Source organism: Crocuta crocuta, unplaced genomic scaffold, assembly GCF_008692635.1.
Source record: "Crocuta crocuta isolate KB4526 unplaced genomic scaffold, BGI_CrCroc_1.0 scaffold50, whole genome shotgun sequence".
NCBI lineage: Eukaryota > Metazoa > Chordata > Mammalia > Carnivora > Hyaenidae > Crocuta > Crocuta crocuta.
Genome location: NW_027527428.1, coordinates 4,951,374 through 4,964,782, shown reverse-complemented (window position 1 = coordinate 4,964,782; position 13,409 = coordinate 4,951,374).

Here is a 13,409-nt window from a genome sequence, read left to right as displayed (position 1 = left end):
CATGTACACTGAAACGTCAAAAACATGAGCTAATGAGAAAAGGGCAAGAGTCATAGCACTTCCTGAGAAAAGCTCTAAGAAACTACACGAAGGCAGCGTACTTCCTGCGTCCCCGGCAGCAGGCGGCCCTTCCTGACTAGCGCAAGCCCCGAGCCCGAGAAAGGGAAGTGAGTGTGAATTCCCGTAGGTTACAAAAGACCAACGGCCCGCTGCACTCCCACAAGTCTGGCGTTGGAGGCTGGGGCTGCCAGCATGTGACTACGTGCCGGCCAGCTAGAGGACTAGCCTCCTGCCTGGCCCAGAGGGAAGTCACTCACATCCAGGGGCCCCAAATCGAACAGAAACCCACAACACACAGAGGCCGGTCAGAGCACCAGGCCCAGCAAAGTGCCTGTCGAGAACCAATCACATGTGCTGCTAATCCAAAGGCTCGGACAGGCCTGAATTCCCAGCAGCTTCGGGGGAAAAAACTCGTTTACATGAATCAGATCACATGCTTACAAGCGGATGATCTATCAGAACGCTTTAATCCAGGCTCCCTGCTCTCTCTAGGAGCACACGACTGACTGACCCAGCCTAATTCATCCCCCAGCAATGTGCTTGGGGACAGTCGACGTTAACGTGATCTCAGTAAAGCTACAATTTAAAAGTCTGTCCACTGCAAGTCTTATTCTAATTCCCTGCAGGATCAAATGTGAATTCTTTATGGGGAAATTATGCTTTGATTCTAAGTATCCCCCTCGCACCCATTCTGTGACTGTAAATCAAGACATGGCTCTACTAACCCCTACCAAGTCAGGAGCATCAGAAGGTTAGAAGAGAAAGTAATTTCTGGAAATCTGGTGGTCCCTCAGGGTAGAAGATACTAAACTAACAAGCTGAACCGGAGGGTACGGAACTGCCGTTACAACGTTGAGACAATCTAATTGCAAGAATGGCACTCTGGGTATCTGTTTCCCTCTAACTCAGGGAGGTCGGGAGCCCCCTCACCACTCCTCACACTCACCCACACACCTAGAAGAGAGAAACAAAAATAAAGCCCTTTCTGCACAGATAGCTCAAACTGAAAATCATTTAGTGTTTTTTAGAGAAAGGGGGCCACAACGAAAACTGTTTCCTCATCTGGCAGGCAAGCTCATTAGGAACCCGCGCCCCCCCCCCAACGCATTTCCCACTAAAGCTCTTCTCCAAATAACAAGTCTGTTCTGCGAAGCCTGGAGGCTCCAAACAACTATCTGAAGGTGCTGTCTGCCCCTCCTGAGCCCAGACCTGGCAGTCACCTGCGGGCTGAACACCTCCACCTAGCCTAACTAGTTAACCTGCCCCAAACTCACCTGATCATCACCCCCCCACACCCAGTCTTCTTTCTTACCCCCCCATTTGGGTGAAGTGTGCCTTCTCCACTCATGCAGTCACCCAAGTCAAACACACGACCCCCCCCAGCACTCCCCCACCAGAGCGGATTCCAGTCCCTTCCATTCCCCACCACCTTGGGCCGGGGCCACTATGAAAGGAAGCTACAAGAAATCCCAAAGCTTGCCTCCCTGGTCTCAGCCCAGAGGATGAAGTTTATGTCCCTAGCTCCTCCCTTCGCCTCCCCTCCCTACTCCGCATGCCCAGTCAGCTCAGTCAGCTCGGGGAAATGACTTAAGTGCCTCCCTTCTCTGCTGCTACAATCAGCAGCCCACCTCATTAAGGTTCCTTCCCTGACCACCACCAGCTCCCCTTTCTCTCCCCAGCCTGCTCCCATACTCCAAAACACAGCTCTGGGATCACCGCCACCAGGAAGCCTTCTGTGACGTCCTGGTGTGCCTCTTAGGTGCGGCCGTGACCTTCTAACTTACTTTACTATTACTTTCTGCTTATGGCTCTGAGAGTCTTGAAGGCGGGGCTATGTCTCTACCTGTATTCCTCGGCACCTAGCCCAGCAGAGCAGTGCTCGACACACGCGTGCTGAATAAGTGAACCCAACAGTCCACAGCGACAATGAGTCAGATGCCTGCTCAAGAGAAAAACAAGAGTATTTCTAGATCACTAGCTGGAAATAAGTTTAAGTAGCGTTCTGTCACTACGGCCGTCTCTGTAACTAACAAGGAAACCGCTGCAAGGAAAAGAACCCTCTCTCCACCCCTCCTGTTAGCCGCGAGAGCTCACTAGGCACTCCAACAGTTGAGTCAGATTGGCGGCTAAAATCTGAAAAAGTCTAAGCTCATGACTACATAGAACTATTATCAGTGAATCAACTACCAGAGTTACAAGAAACCACACCATTCGGGGAATGAGGAGTTGCGAGGTGCAGCTCTACAAGTGGCAGGAGAAATGAAAGTCAGCGGCCAATAGAGCACGAGCGGCCACACCAGACCAGAGAAACCCCAACACCAAGGCCACAAGAAGTCGGGGAAAATGTGCAAACCCAGGAAGGCAAGAAGGAAAAACGAAGGTTCAGAAAGCTACAGTGCTGTAACCACACTGGTCACAGCACTTATTCACAGTCCAAGTAGCATTTTTTCTAAGGATTATAAGACACAAAGAATAGAAACTAAAATAAACTAAAAAAAAAAAAAAAAAAAAAAAAAAAGACACAAATTTCCAACACTTGTGTTTCTTTGGCTTCGGTGAGTTTCTGGTTGAACTGCTGACCCAGAAATACAACCCCCTCTCTCCCACATAATCAAGAAGAGATATGGTGCCACACCTACTGCCTCCATTTCCAAAAAAGGACTTTGGGAAGTCAGTATAGACTATCCCCGCTACCACTACCACGCTCCTCACCCCCTCAGGGGAAAAAAAAATCACTCAAGGGAAATGTCTCTTTCAAAAGAATTCGTTAATGGTCAATTCCAATACTAAACAGCAATTAACAATGAAGCATTCTTCCTAGAGTTTTAACACCTAACAGGGAAATGACAAAACTGCCTTTGAGAAGAGCACATTTCTTGAAACTTGAAACCAAATTTCCCAGTGGTCTGATGCTGAGATGTGGAAGTCATCTGACTTCACTACCCACTGCAATGGCCGGGTCTTGGCCAAGCACCAAGTACAGAAAATGCTGAGGCCACCTCTGCCCTGTCCCCGCCCCCACCCGTTTCCCACTGGTTTCGCAGTTACGAAACTTCGAGCCATTCTGATCAGCAAGCTTCTAAGGGCTCAATACTGCCCCCGATGCTATCACCTAAGTGTTACCCTGAATCAAACTCTAATTTTTACTGAAAACCATCCACCGTAACCCAGGGAGAAGCAGGCTGCTTCCCATACCTGGAAACAGCGCGCATGACTGGACCACAGGTCTGTGCGCGGAAAGCCGGAGGTCCCGTCTCACCCAACAAGCACAGATAAAATCTAAGACAACGCAAACCCTACGAAGGGATCTACGTCTAAGATCTTTTTTATTTCTTTTGACGGATCAAGGGTAAGGCTTGAGTCTCTCTGATAAGAAAACCATCTGCACACAAGAAAAAAAATTTTTTTAAACATTAGCACTAACAGCAGGCCTCTTAGGTCAGCATGTTCTAGGCAAATGTTGACTCTGAAAGACCACGGCCTGAACAAACCGCTTCAAAGCCTCCCTCGCCATTTACAGAAGTCACTTCAGTACTTTTCCAGCACACGGGCCCTTTGAAAAGTGTGAAGGGGGGTTCGAGTGGTTCCTCTTCCCAGGCCTGAGAGTCACTGACTCAGGATTGCTTCACAGCCCTCTCTCTCGGGCAGGATGTGAGCAGCGCTGGACGAGCACAATCACAATCCCGGGCTGGGCTGATTCACTCGGGCCGAGCCACCCGCGGTCAGGACCGCGTAAGGAAAAGACCCGCCCCCCTCCGAACCCAAGCGGAGTNATCTCCCGCGCCCGCGTCCGCCAGCGTCGCGCTGTCGCGGTCACGCCTAGCGCCGAAGCTCCGGGGCAGATGCAGCGGGCAGGCCCGGGGGACGTGCGGTCCTGCGAGCCGACGGCCGCATCCGGGGAGCCGGAGCACCTTCTCTAGCTGACCTTGGAGAGATGTTGCGTGTTCTGCGGGGCGGGGGAGGTGGTCTGACCCGAAACGTGCGGTTCCTCGGCGGACCCACGCGGACCGGGACTTGGGAACCGGGAGAACCGTAGAAAATGGCCACATCATCCTTGTCCCAGGAGGGTGTTGTGGACACAGTGGATGCAACGCATTCCGAACTCCCTTCCACCCACGTATCCCACGGACGTCAGTTACACACCTCCTGCAAGAATGTTCGTCTCAGGGGCGCCTGGGGGGCTCAGTCGGTTAAGCGTCCGACTTTGGCGCAGGCCATGACCTCACCGTTCATGAGTTCGAGCCCCGCGTCCGCTGCCGTCAGCCCGGAGCCCACTTCGGATTCTCTGTCTCCCTCTCTCTGCCCCTCCCTAGCTCGTGTGCACTCTCTCAAAAATAAATAAGCATATAAAAAAAAGAACGTTCGAAGATGGCACGGCCATAAAGAATTACGTCCTAGAGGAATCTTTAGTGACGTCAAGTGTAAAATCCAAATTTTAGTAGTTTAGAGCTTATCTCGTTGCGAAAGTTAAAAATTGGAGAGAGCATCCTGTATTGACAGGCTGAAAGTAACTACGCAAAACCACTAACGTTGGCTATTTGGTGCTATTCAAGGATTTACAAGCTGTTTACATCAATGAGCACTGCAGATTGTTTCAAGTTTTCCTTTACGTTCATATAACTTTACAAATACAAGGTGGAATCTGATTCAACTCTTCCGAGTTAGAAGTGGTGAATCATCGAATTTCCTAATTTCCAGTAACTAGAGTGAGACCATCCATTGCATGATTCCACTTTTGCGCAGGGCCTGGGAAGAGGGGTAGCGGTAGAGTCAAGTTGCTGGATGCCTGCACCATGATGCGGGGTGGTGACCACGGGAGCATTCTACCCATCCAGAAAGAGCTGGCAGCTTCTCGTCGTAGGCAGTGGCAGTGCTTCGCCGGGTGAGATACTGAGTGAGAGAGATGACCATAGTACTGTCTCACTGGGAACCTCCGATCTAAAATAACTTGTAGGAACACACGGTGATATTACAGCATGGGAAGTTAAACTAGTAAGTATTTACGTATAAACAGCAGGCAATGACCAGTCCCTTCTGAAGCCACACACCTAGAGTCTCTGTCCCTCATGGCTGGTTTGCAGCTATCAGAGCTACAACCAGAATGAGGCAACCACGACTTTGCCCCAGGACGTGCACATTTAGAAGCTACAAAAATTTTAAATAATGGTTTTCAGAGATTGAGCAATTGTTTTAATGGTTACAGTTACACGATGACAAGACAAACATTTTCCAGCAGGAGATCTCGCATGGTCTGGTTAGCAAGAAGAAGTAGAGGAGATAAATCACTCTCGGGTGACACGGGTGGCCCAGAGAGGAGACCTGGGGGTGCCCCCAAGCCGCTTGGAGGGGCCAGCGGTCCAGGGCAGGCACCACTACGGCTGCAGGGCTCTCCACTCACACCTTGATGACCCTGGCCCAGAAGGCATGTGCCCTGTGAGACCCCTATGGCTCGAAAGCCCATGCGCTGAGGCCCCCTCCCCCTCCTGCCCTCGTCCACTGCCTTCTGGCTAGTCGCACTGGCTCCTTCCCGAACGGGAGGTGCCAGGGTTACAATGACAAGAGTTGATGAGACTGATGACAGATATCAGGTCTTCCCAAACGGAAAAGGAAATGCATTCACTGGAAGGAGAGTTGACGTCAGGGAGGAGTGAGCTGCGGCCCCTGATAGCAAGGCTGCCCTCGTGCGCAGGAAACAGCAGGAAATCCTGAGTCCAGGGCCCGAACCTCCGTGTCTGTGATTCACACACGAACCGAAAATCAGCACAAAGTGAGCGGAAGGCCCCTCCTCCCCGAGATTACTCAGTGCACAAGGGTCTCTTTCAGCCACAGACTGCTTAGCAAATTCTAGAAGGAGAAGAGGTGGTCCAGCCCATCTCCCTCCAGCGATGAGAAACTCTCCAGTCGGTGTGTCCACAGGGGCTGATCATCCGCTTCTGAGAGCGCACTCTTGTTTCATAGGGAGCGTAGCCTCGGTACTAGGCGGGGATGAAGCCAGCTTCGGACCACTGCCTGCCTCTGCCTCCGTTCTTCCGCCTAGGCATGTCCCTCCTCACCGGCCTGTCTCTTCTCAATCCCTCAACCCCCTCTGCCTCACACCCCACCCCTATGCCGCCACCTTAGGATCTTTTGCTTAGTTCTGTCCACTCATGAACACGTCCCGCCAGCTCCTCTCACCCCCCCTGAGCCCTGTACCTCCCCTAGAAACATTTCCTGGCCCCATTTATTTTCTGCCTATTACATACTGTGATCTAATCCTATTTACTGGTTTACTGTTTTGCGTGCGTGTTTATCGAAGTACACTTGACACTCAATATTTCGTGAGTTTCAGGGGTGCGACATTATGATTCGACTTCTCGATATGTTATGCCCTGCTCGCCACAGGTATAGCTACCGTCTGCCAAGACTCAGGCATTCCGGAACCGGAAGCCTGTACCTCCCTCTCCCCTTCACCCATTTCGCTCATCTCTCCCTTCCCTGCCGCATATTGTGTCTCCCTGCTCCCCCTCCCCCCCTCCCCCGAGCATGTGAGACCATAACACCTTATGTGCTCCTGAAGGGGACCTGGCCACAGAGGCAGGTGCTGTCCACACCTGGCTTAATGAGGACCCACGAGACGCAAGGTGGGAAGCCCTGGAGCCTCCTAGCTGCCTGTCTGTGCCTTTCCACCCAGGATAGAAGAAACAGCAATGTGGCCACCTGGGAATTTATTGACCTGCTGCCACAGATCAGTTTGCTGACCTGCAGCTCAGACCTACGTTTGGGGGCTGGTCTGCCTGAGCCCTGGGTTTTCCTTCGGGCCGCCGACGCTTTGCCTGCCTTCATTTTCCCCGAGATAAATTCTCCCGGCGGAGCTGTGACCCGGTAGCAACTCCCCAACCTGGTACAAAAGCAGCCACAATGGATACGAGCTCGTGCAGCTGGATTTCCAGTAAAACTTTATTTACAAAAACAGTCCGCCAGCCCATGTGCCATGGTTTGCCAACTTCCACTTCGGGACACATCTTTTCCCACGGCCACAGCCGGGTACCGGGTATCGGTACCTGCCAGGCCTGTATGGCCCTACGAACTGATGAGATGAGGTCTTCTTGCCCCAGGGGCCTGAGAAGGCTGGGGCTGCGGGGTGGGCAGAGAGGCCCAGAGGCGCTGAAGCTTGTGAAAAACAGCTCTGCCAAGCCCTGCAGCCTCAAACAGCCTCCTACAGGGTAGGGGGCAGGGAGCTGGTCAAGGTTCTCGTACATATCATTTCAACTTTTCAGTGTCGAAAATCTTGTCGTCTGCAAAACAAAACGCCACCTATTGCCCAAGCGCTCCGTGTCTCCCTGCCGCAAAGAGGCCCAGGATAATCTGGCGTTTCATCAACCAGAAGCCTGGGCCCAAATTTCTGGAAATGCCTCCTGGGCAGAGCGTGCTGGTTTGTTTCTCCGTCGCTGGTGAGAGATAAATGTAGCTCTCAGTTTCAGGGGAATCTCGGCCTCTTGTGGCGTGGCACGCAGCCAGCGCCACCCCAGCGAGGCGCTGCCGCCTCCTCCTGATGCAGCAAGTCCAGCGCGGGGAACACTGCGGCCGGTGGCCAGTTCTGTCCCAGGGAATCCCGGGCTCTCTGGGTCCCGCTCAGGGAGCCGTGGCGAGCCGCTGGGGGCTCCCGCCATTGCCGTGCCCTGCTTCTCCCCACCTGGCCCCCACGGCTAATTGAAGCAAGGGGCTAAGTGTGCCCTGGACTGGGCTCCAGAACCTCCCCTGCTTAGGATAGGTCTTGCTTGAGATGAGACCACATCAGAGCAGACCCGAGCAGGTGGGACTCTCGCCGGGACCGGGCTTGATTTATTTCCAGCCTCTTGGAATGTAGGGAAGAGATTCAAAGTAAATCTCCCAGCATCACCTTTCTTGCCCTTCAGCCCAGAAAGAGGAGGTGGGAAGGGAAGACAGAGGCGGGGTGGGGTTGCTGCCCCAGAGCTGGCGCTCCCGGCAGGGAGGCGGGGAGCAGAGGCTACTGCTGGGGGTACGCTGAGCTGGAAAGCCTGTATGTCCCATCTGACAGGCCAGTGGAGACCTGCCAGGAGGTAGGTAGACCCAGTGCTGCCAGATCGTCCAGTTTTTCCAAAACAGCCCCAAATTCAGACATGAATGTGAAATTTCCAGATTGTTAAATGTCATCTCAATATACATATATATTTTTTTTCTTACTTCTCTGCCATCTAACCGGGGCACCGATGGTCACACTCAGCCTATGGTTCACTACTCCACACACATCTTTTGGTCTATTCTCTCAGGCACCATGGAAGACAAGGTAAGGGTAGGAGATAGTAGGAGATGACAGTCCGTCTGCGTGTCACGTTGAGTGTTGAACCCTCGGACTGTATTGCCTATTCGTAAAACACATCTTAAGTTTCAAAGTTCCAAAAATCAGAGAATGTGCCTGACCCACCTCTCAGGGGTGGAAGGGGTACAATATTCTCATCAGTTTGTAGCTGCTTCAGGTGGAGCCTGAAAGCAGGGATCTAAGGCCGTCAGTAGGTGGGAGGGAGAGAGAGGGGCAGAAGTGGGCAGTAGGCTCAGCAGGTGGGCCGTGGGTCCCAGGCACGCTGGCGCTGGGGGTGTGCCCGTCCCGGACACCTACAGGCTGGGAAACTTGGGGAGGTCAGGTGACCCCTGCAGACCTCAGCTTCCCATCAGCCTGCGTGTGTCACTTCCTCAGGGAATCCCCTTGGCTGTTCCCCCCAACAGATTCAGTCTCCCCATAATACGCTCACACAGCCCCCCAGGACTTTGCCTTTACAGTACTTAGAGTGTGGTCATGACATGAGTTGTAGGAGAATCTTGACCTTCTGGAAAGGTCCTGAGGGCCCACACTGATAACTTTGGGCGCCCTGCTCAATGTCTGACATACAGCAAGTGCTCAACAATGATCTCTTCAAGGTACGAACGAACGGATGAATGAACGAATGAATGCCTTTGTAAAAGAAGTCTTGCAAGAGCAGGAAGTGACTCTGGGTAGGTTCACCTACCCCAGAAATCTGGACCGCCACTGGCATTCTGTCTACAAATAAAGGGGGCTTATGAAATCCTGGGGAGGGGGCAGTACCCATACCCTGGGGTTAAGAAACTCTGAATCACACAACGTGGGGCCAGGTGAGTGCATGAGCCAAGGGAGGAGTGGGAAGGTGGGGCGTGGGAGACCCACCTCAACGTCTCGCTTTAGAACCTCTCCTCTGCCCCTGATAGAGACCCTCATCTCTCACTTCTAACACACTTCTCTGCCCCTGTGGCTGGTTCCAGACCTTGGGGGCCAGAGAGAGGGTGCATCATTTCCCCTTTGAACTTGCCCAAGAATTAGTGCCTAACAGAGTGCACACCAGTGTGTGCTTCACAATACGGGGACCCAAGGACCTTGCTAGTGGTGTCACACACTCGGTTAGGGGACTCAGGAGGTCGCTGTGAGGATCCCGCCACTGCAGGAAGCTTCATGCACGGTGTGGGGGCGGGGCTGAGCAGATGCTACACGCACACCCAGGTGAGGCGGTGAGCAGTCCCTGACCCAACCACCCAATGGGTCAGGGGCTCCCAGCTGCCTTGCTCCAGGAGCCCGCCATCTGCAGGCAAGCCGTTGCACCCAGCGGGCCTCCACCAGCCCTTGGCTCTCCAAAGCCATCTTGAGCCCAGGGCAGAAACTCCCGGGAGCCAGCCTCACTCCCCACCCCCGTCGCCAGGCTCGCCTTCTCCTGGGCACTGCCACTTTAGCTCTGGGCGCCGGGCCAGGCCTCACTTGCACTGCAGCCCAGATGGTTCACCACGGCCTCTTCCCAGAACTGCCCGCTGCCCTGCTGTCTGTTCCCGAGCGCGGGCGCGAGCACAGCAGCTGCTCTGGGGCGAAGGGAGACCATTCCCATCCCAGCCCCGGACAGAGCAGGGTTTGTTGATTTGGGGTCAAGAGAGACAGTTGGCTGGAAGCTAGACTGTCCCATTCTCTCGCCCCAACTCAGAATTTGGAACAGATGTAGATTAGATTCCTCGCGGAGCGGTGGGAAGAAACTTCCCTCCCCTCCAACAGGCACCCCCACACGCTTCATACCCTCTGCACCCTCCTAAAGTCTCCCCCGCTCACCCCCCACCTTCCCACCACCCCTCTGTGGGTGGAAGAATGGCCCCTGCCCCAGGGCTCTGGCCCAGCCCAAGCCCCGGAGGGAACGAGGAATGTGAGAAGACAGGGTGGGTGAGTGGGTGGGTGGGTTGGTAAAGTGTTTTCTTTCCCCTCCCTCGGCACTTTTTCTGGGAAATGCCAGAAGCCAGCTGGGCCTGGAATGTCAGGCTTGAAAGAACTCCTCCACCGCTCCCGACTTCAGAGCCACAGACCTTTTCATCAGCTCCCTCGTCCCTCCCTGCAGGAACAAAAGCCACAAGCCATTGTCCCATTGTCCCAGCGGCCTCCCCGCCCCCCTCTGCGGATTGTCGGTTGTGAAAAGCAGCAAAGAGAGCGATCAGGGTCCACCTGTGGTGAGATCCCTGCACCTTCCGGATGCCCCATCCCCGGCCCCCGGCCCCCGGCCCACACCCCCCCTTGCACTGGAAGTTCACGTCGGCCTTAGCCCTGCCCCAGCAAGGCCGTCCACACCGGCAGAGGCTTCCTTCGAGAGGGAACAAGATTTATCAGGACTGGACTGTCCAGCGACGCTGGGCCCGGAAGAGCCACGCTGGGGCAGCGGGGGACACAGCTTCCGAGCGGTCCGGGGAGACACAGGTCCCCTGCATCGGCTCCAAATGGGCTGAAAAACATAGGGGTGGGGGCCAAGAGAGGAGAGTCCCCACTGCCTCCTGCCCCTCTTTCTGAGCTGCAAGCCCCAGACTAGAAGCTCAGAGGGGAAAGACCCAGATTCTTTTCCCCACCACCGTTTCCCGAGGCCTGGTCAACTAACGGGCATGTGACAGAGGCACAATCAATGCGGAATAAGTAATGTAAAGCCACTGGGCAGTTGAACCCAGCTGCCTTCTTGTGCCACAGAAAGGCCACCAGTCTTAAAGACAGAGGGAGGCCGGCCGAGGGCCTGGCGTTGAGCAACTCTGTGGTCTGAGGCCAGTCTCCTAGCCCATCTGGCTGCCAATGTTGCCTCCAAACAATGGCAACCTTAGAGCCCGCCCCCAGGCTGGCCAGAAGACAGGAAGATTATCGAGGCAAGTATGGGACCTTGTGTTCCCCAGACCAGGCCATAGCTTCCCACGACCACCCCACAGGCGCCAGGGTTCCTATCTGCGAGGTTTGGGCGAGAGCTCATCATCTGTCACTGCCCCTGAGTAAGTGGCGCAGTGCCACAGGCAGCTGAAACCACTGTGTACTTCCCCTCCATCATGAATGAATCTGTATTATCTTTATGACCAAGCACCTTTGCCTGGAAATGGGATTCTGACTTCGTAGAAATTCTGCAAAGGGAGAGATTAGAAGGCAGGAGTCTCCTAAATCCCTTGGCCAGGATGACTAGCGGGTGGGGCAGAGGGGCTTTTCTTCCCTAGATGAGTTTTTCTCCCCAGAGCTCCCCCCCCCACCCCAGGGAGGCAGGGAAAGTGAGTGGCACTCCCCTGGGTCACCCTGGGTCAGCCTTGGGGGACTCTGGTTTGGGCGTCTCTCTTGCCAGGAAGAGGGTCCCTGGGGATGTGCCCTGGGTCGGCCCAATGCCTCCTTCCCCACTTTCCCAGCAAAGTTTGGGTAGTCACTCTCCATTTACCTTTGGATTAGCAGGCCTGATCATCTCCACCAAATGCACATGGGGCTTCCACACCCTCTATCCCACGGATGCCCCTGAGCCCTGCAGGAAGAAACCACAAGCTACTCTAGACGTAAGCAGTCAGTGGTTTCTAAAAATGATGGGAAAGCAGGAGTCAACACAATCTCTTATTTGAAGATTCACTGAGGGGCGCCTGGGTGGCTCAGTGGGTTAAGCATCAGAAAGAACTCTTTTCCACTTAGATCATGATCTCCCGGTTCACAAGGTTCACGAGGTCGAGCTCTGCGTTGGGCTCTGTGCTGACAGTGCAGAGCCTGCTTGAGATCCTCTCTCTCTGCCCCTCCTCCCCCCCACCATCTCTCTCTCAAAATAAACAAACTTAAAAAAAAAAAAAAAGATTCAGGGGCCCCTCGGGTGGCTCAGTCAGTTAAGCGTCTGACTCTTGACTTCAGCTCAGGTCATGATCTCACGGTTTGGGAGTTCGAGCCCCGCACTAGGCAAAGCCCGCTTGGGATTCTTACTCCTCCTCTCTCTGTTCTTCCCCTGCTTGTGCGCACTCTCTCGCTCTCTCTCTCTCTCTCAAAATAAACAAACTTAAAAAAAAAAAAAAGATTCAGGGGCCCCTCGGGGGGCTCAGTCAGTTAAGCGTCTGACTCTTGACTTCAGCTCAGGTCATGATCTCACGGTTTGGGAGTTCGAGCCCCGCACTAGGCAAAGCCTGCTTGGGATTCTTACTCCTCCTCTCTCTGTTCTTCCCCTGCTTGCGCGCACTCTCTCTCTCTCTCTCTCTCTCTCTCAAAATAAATAAACTTAAAAAAAAATTCATTGAGCACTTTCTATGTACCAGGTTTGGAAAGAACAAACACAGTCTATTTCCTGCGGGTTTCCACTGGATCAGTAGTCAGGGAACGTTGGTCAACGTGGAAAGAGCTACCTGTACGTTTAACCTGAGTTTCCACTAAGTCTTAAAGGAAAAGGAGAAACCAGCCAAGGTGTGGAAGGCAGTTCCGCCTGGAAGGAAGGAAGTGAACATGCAAAGACCCAGGCCCGGGGAACATTCTGGAGATGGCCTGGAGCCTCAAGAGATGTCAGTGGGTTGGTGGCTGCCAATGAAGCTGTGGCAGAGCACAGAGCCTTCGACGCGTACAAACCCTGGAGGTATTAAAAAGCCACGGGAACCTTGGTACTTGGCCGAACCATTTGAGACCAAGAAGCTTTGCAGAATGCACCTCACGAGGGAGATACATAGCTGTCCAAAACATGAAGCCTCACGGCCATGGCCACCCCCCTACTGCCCAAGCCTTGGGAGTGCCTCCCCTCCCTAGATATCCCAGCGCTTTCAAAAGAATTAGAGCCAACGTGCACTGAGCACGGAATATGCGCAAGGCACCATTCTAAGATTTGGTCATGTATAAGTCCTCACACCGACCCGATGGGGTAGGTACTGTTACCAGCCCATTTTACAAATAAGGAAACCGAGGCACAACTGGGGAAGCACGCTGTCAGGAGTCGTACAGTTCTGGGTGGTGGAGCCTGGACAGCAGTTTAATCCCCAGAGTCAGTACACAGAGAACGCAGCCCCCTTTCCCACTGCAAGCCCTGACCTTCTCCAGCTCTGATAGCCCCTTTCAGGAC